The following is a 6,000-nucleotide window of genomic DNA, read 5'->3' on the forward strand; positions in this document are numbered from 1 at the left end:
CCTCTAGATTTTTAAAACCTAATTACACATAGGATGCAATATGACACATAGGTCTTGACAATAGGAAGGTTTTACAGTTTTTAATCCTCCATATGTAACGTTCAATTGACACCAAACATTCCACACATGCTACTGGCATGACAGCATGCCTCATTTTTACCAAGAAAACTGTCTAAACGTACAAAACTGTTAATGAAATATAGGAGATGAAGAGAGTTGATGTTGGACAACTGTATTTGCAGTACAGCCCAAAAGCGTGGCAAGAGACAGTGAACAAAAGGTGTATTCACCAGTTAGAAAAACACTTCAGAAAGGAAATCTGCTGTTTGTAACATCCCAAAGTAAGAAGAAAGCTTTGTTTCAGGTTTGACTTGATGACTTCTTCTCTAGAAACAGTATTCTTCACCAGATTTGAAGGCAGCATTATTAGCAAAGTCATTTCCAACAAATTTTTACCCCCTAATTTATCATGAATTATTCTAGTTACACTGGTGAGTCTTTTTTTTTTTTTCATAGTTGCATCTGTTTTTATTTTCTAGATCACAAAGGAAGCAACTGACCCAGTGGAAAGCTGGTACAATGATCGCAACAAGTTATTGCGATCATTACTTATTATTTTCATTTGCATTGCAACTTATTATTAACATATTTTTTATATTGCTGGCATTATGCTAGACTATATGGGCAAAAGTATGTGAACACCTGACCCGCACGCCCATATGTGGGTACTGTTGCCACAACGTAAACATGGTTTGCCAAGGCTGATGTGCAAGAACTCAACTGGACTGTACAGATCCCTCAACCGCACTGAACACTTTTAGGATGAATTACAATGCAAATGCACCCCAAGCTTCCTCACCTGACATCAGTGCCTGACCTCAATGATGCTCTTGTGGCTGAATGACCACAAATCCCCACAGCTATGCTCCAAAATCAAGTGGAAAGCCTTCCCAGAAGAGTGACGGTTATTATAATAGCACTAAATGTAAATCTGGAATGGAATGTTCAACAAGCACATATAAATGTGATAATCCACAAACATTTGGCCATAGAGTGTATTTATAAAATGGTCAAATGAAATGGGATTTTATTTTATTTTACAATGCTTTATTTTTAAAATTGCTATACCCATTATATGCTTTTAAAACCGTGAAACACAGAAATAGGAAACCAGGGCTAGGATTTAACACGTCAAATGCACAGGTCAAAAAGGGCAGATAGCAGTCACAGTGGTTTTATCAATTTAAGGACACACCTACGTAGGACTCTAGTGGAACCGTACATACCATACACACACCGTCCAATCACATGGTTTGTGCCACTGGACATTATTTCAATTAATTTCAGTTCAATATTTTTTATAGCACTTTATTAAGAGAAACCCATACTCTTCTAGGACTGCCCTGATATGCTTCATATTCCACTGTGAATCGGTACTGTACATTATGATGTCATATAAATAAGCAATGGCATATGCACAGTGGAGCCATAACATGCTGTCCATTAGTGATTGAAACGCAGCTGGTGCCCTGAACAACCTGAAGGGAGGAGCGACAAAAAAATTTTTTCTCTTGGACTGGTAACAAAGGAATCTGCCAGCTCTTGGTTGAATACAGTGTCATGTAAAAATGAGCCGTACCTATCCCAGGAGCTCATAAAATAAGAGCCAGGCAACAAATTTAGAAATAATATTCCCCATGCAGTAGTCCACACAGGAACTGTTAAGTTTACTGTGAGCACTCTTCCCTCTCGGTTCCCTTGTGAACACTCTTTCCTGTTTGTTCATCTGGTAACTCTTCCCAACCAGGTACAGACAGATAAAGTGCATTCCTTTGTCTCCCCGAATACCATTTGCACACATTTACGTACCTTCCTGAATAACATTTGCTCATATTCCTATGACTTCCTGAAAACCATATATGGAGTTGTTCCTGTCTTACATTGACATGCTTCCTGTTTTATGCCTTTCTGTCTAGCCAATCAATAGTTAACCCATTGTCTCTGTTGTGTGTCAAGCGTGCTATATACTCTGCCTTTCTTTGAATAAATAAGAGATCTCGCCATTTGAATTTTGTGTGTCTGTGTCATTTGGCAAACTCTCCCAAGGCCTTGGTGTAGGATGTGTGTAGCGGGGTGAGGGCGCAGTCTTTTCATGTACTTTCACTTTCGCTCTTCTTCACAATCATAACCAGAGGCTCACAAATCCTAACAGGAACAAACTGACCAGCCAGCTTGGGCACAAAAATAATGGGGCTGTTCCAGTCACTGTGTGACTCCACTATCACTATTTTAGAGCAGTTTTTGTTTTCCCTGGGGCTTCACTATATAATAACTCAAAGTAATAATATGGCTTCCAGCCATGTATTCCATTTTTAGCTTTCATCATCAGTACAAACATATAAATAAAAGTTTTAAGAATTTTATTAGCATATATCATTAGAAGGTTTATATTTCAGATATTGCTTTAATGTCTGGAGAATGGTTAATTGCCTTAAATAAAGTGTAAATCGTGAGTAGGCACAAAGATCTCAGGAACATCCTGCAGTTTCATTTCTTCATTTAGAAATGTTGTCCTTGTAATAAATGGGTTCAAAGTTACCACATCCCTCTAATCTCATCAAAAGTGAAACTGATGACTGTGGAAATCCTAGGTGGCATTTCAGCAAATCAATAGCTTCAAACAGGCATTGGCAATAGTTAGTATATATTTGTGTACGAACAGATTGTAATTCATATGTTTAGTAGTGGTGTGTGGGTGTGTTTTTTTAAACAATAATTTGGAGATAGCATAAAACTAGTGGGCACTTAGCAAATATAAAATTTCAAACAGGCAGGGCAATAATTACTTGTACTTTTGTGTATAAATGGAATTAACTGATTGAGCAATTGAAAAAATGAGAAGCAGAAAAACAGGTAAGTAATTTAATCAACTTTACTGTTAAAAAAAGGGGGCATGCTTTTCTCCTGCATCCATATAAGTCCTTTTTCCTTTTTGTAAAAATGTATTTATTTATTTTTTATATTATCTGTTGTATTGTAATTATTAATTACAATACATAATTCTTTATGTATGTACATACTTAATTCTATATGCATCTATATTTAAATGCATGTATTTGGGAAATGCACCCAATGGAATTTCAAAATGAACCCAATATCAGAATGCAGCAGCAACGTTAATTATGACTGATGCATAGACTATAGTAGTAATCAAAATTATTCAACCCTCACTGCAAATCAGGTTTATTGTCAAAATTTACAGACTTTCAGCTGTTTGCAATGAACAAATAAAACAAAAGCAACTGAAATACTTAAAATATATATATATATATAAAAGTTGCATTTTCAGTTGAATTTGGGGAAACCACTTTCGAAGCATTTGTTGTGTTAAACTATTTCAATTGCTTTTGTTTGATTTGTTCATCGCAAACAGCTGAAAGTCTGTACATTTTGACAATAAACCTGATTTGCAATGCGGGTTGAATCATTTCGATTGCAACTGTATATGTAGTTTGCTTGTGTTTGTATATAATTCTTCAGGTTAAGGACACAATTATTCTCTATTCCTTATTCTCCTCCTCAGTGTATACACAATTACCAAGAATCAGTTTATTTTCTAATAATGTAAACAGTTAATGTAACTTGTCATAACATAATATGCTTATTTTGTCTTTACAGCACGAGGTGAATTTACTGAATCCAGTAAGTTATTGTTAAAATGTTACTTGTTATTGGTAAAAAAAAGAAATAAATAAATAAAATCAGATAACAGGTAACCAAAACAAAATTTCTAACACTTGAGAAATTTTTTTAAACGATAATATTTGACCTCAGTTGCAATTTTTCTTCATACTTTATAAATGGACAATTTAAGAACATATTATCTATTAAAAGATTTATATAAAAATGAGCCAGTCAGTGGAAATCCCCTTTACCCCATTCTCACGCCTGATGGATAAGTTCCTTAGGGAACTTGGTAACACTTTACAATAACAGTACATGAATAATCCTGCACTAATACCTGCTTTAATATGAACTGATGATGAGTTAAGACATGTACTTAATCATGAATTAATGAAGAGCTAACCTTAACTATGAAGTGAGCCTTATAAATTCATGAATAAAAAACACCTTAAGTACATGTTTGTTAGTGTATTAATGACATATAGGGGTAAACTGAATCAAACATGCTCTATAAGAAACACTATGAATTACATGTGCATCATTTCAATTTGTTTATCTAATTTGCAATATGCAGATGGCAAACATCATTGGATTGTGTTGAATTACTTTCATAATTTCCAATGATCCTCCATATCGAATGTAGAAAGCCGCACCAAGCTTAGCTAAGTTCCTTAAACTGTAAGCCATTAGAAGTGTTACTGGGAAGAGATGTGAAACTTGAGAAAATCACATGTACGTATAATGAATGGCAACAGACAGAGATTCTAAAACGTTTGGAATCCTTTAAAAAATAATATTTAAAGTTTATCCACTCTGGATATAATAAATCTGGACTAATAAGTGGCTAATTTTATATAAATGCAGTAGCAGCATACAGTGTAAAAATAGTATGTTGGACTGACCCATTACTGATTACTGTAAGAAGTAACATTAATTTTATTTGTCTCATTATTTTGGTTACCCCTCCTTTGTGTGTGTGTGTGTGTGTGTGTGTGTGTGTGTGTGTGTGTGTGTGTGTGTGTGTGTGTGTGTGTGTGTGTGTGGTTGTTTTGTTTATTATTTATTATTATATGTGTTATTGCTTTTTGTTTTGAAAAACTCAATAAAAAGTTACAAAAAAAAAGAAAGGAGGTAGTAATTTTAAAAAGTCATGAGGCAGGTGTATTTAAAAAAATCTATGAGGTAATGCTCACTTTTTCATATACTTTTTTATTTAAATAGGTCCACTACTTCAGGACGGTAAGATATGTTGATCATTTATGCATTACAGTCCATTGCAGGGCTCCATTCACACACTCATTCACACACACATTCACAACTAAGGGTGATTTACCATAGCCAGTCCACCTACTGCCAGGTATAGATATGAGAGGCTGGAGGAAACTAGATAGTGTTTCTATTTTTGCTTTATTTTCCAAAGAAATACAAAGTTTTTTTTTTTAAGTACTAATTATACCATTTGAGTGATAATTAGAATGCTAGTAATTAAGAGAAATTTTAAATAATTGAACGTGATGATCTAAATGAACCAGAATGTAGAAAAGCGTGAGCTGTGCTTTTATTTAAGTAAAAGTTTGACACATTACCTTTTACTTAAGTATAATTTCACCAGTGTCATGCAACTCCAATTAAACCTTCAAGATAGCTCGACCGGCTAAGGCATGATGGAGATCACAAAAAAGGTTTCAAACGCTGTGAGAACTGTTTTCTTGTTTAAACCTTCAACAAGTTAATTTATTCGGCTATTGTTAAACAAGTCTTGTTTAACCAAGGTTTGAAATTTAAAAAGAGCCGACGCTCTGTCTTTTTTCTGAGCTCGTCCACACCAGTCCCGTTGAATTATGGGATTTTTGACTCGTGTAGTGTCCATTTGTTGCCTACTGTAAAATCTTGCTACACATTTTACTGCTGCTCAGACTGACATCCATATATATTTTGTTTTTACAGCACAAGATGAAGAAACTGAAATAAGTAAGAGTCGGGAAACCACTTTCGAAGCATTTGTTGTGTTAAACTATTTCAATTGCTTTTGTTTGATTTGTTCATCGCAAACAGCTGAAAGTCTGTACATTTTTACAATAAACCTGATTTGCAATGCGGGTTGAATCATTTCGATTGCAACTGTATATGTAGTTTGCTTGTGTTTGTATATAATACTTCAGGTTAAGGACACAATTATTCTCTATTCCTTATTCTCCTCCTCAGTGTATACACAATTACCAAGAATCAGTTTATTTTCTAATAATGTAAACAGTTAATGTAACTTGTCATAACATAATAGATTTCTTTTGTCTTTACAGCACAAGGTGAAATTAC

General features: G+C 34.4%; 1 non-coding gene across 1 annotated transcript; it reads left to right on the forward strand.

Moving 5' to 3' along the window:
- The first annotated feature begins 2,714 nt into the window (after window positions 1-2,714).
- On the forward strand, window positions 2,715-5,655 carry LOC108278561 (uncharacterized). The gene is made up of 4 exons (XR_006984049.2): window positions 2,715-2,913; window positions 3,679-3,702; window positions 4,906-4,923; window positions 5,632-5,655. It is a non-coding gene; the product is annotated as an uncharacterized LOC108278561 (transcript).
- The last annotated feature ends 345 nt before the right edge of the window (window positions 5,656-6,000 follow it).

Source organism: Ictalurus punctatus, chromosome 18 (genome assembly GCF_001660625.3).
Source record: "Ictalurus punctatus breed USDA103 chromosome 18, Coco_2.0, whole genome shotgun sequence".
NCBI lineage: Eukaryota > Metazoa > Chordata > Actinopteri > Siluriformes > Ictaluridae > Ictalurus > Ictalurus punctatus.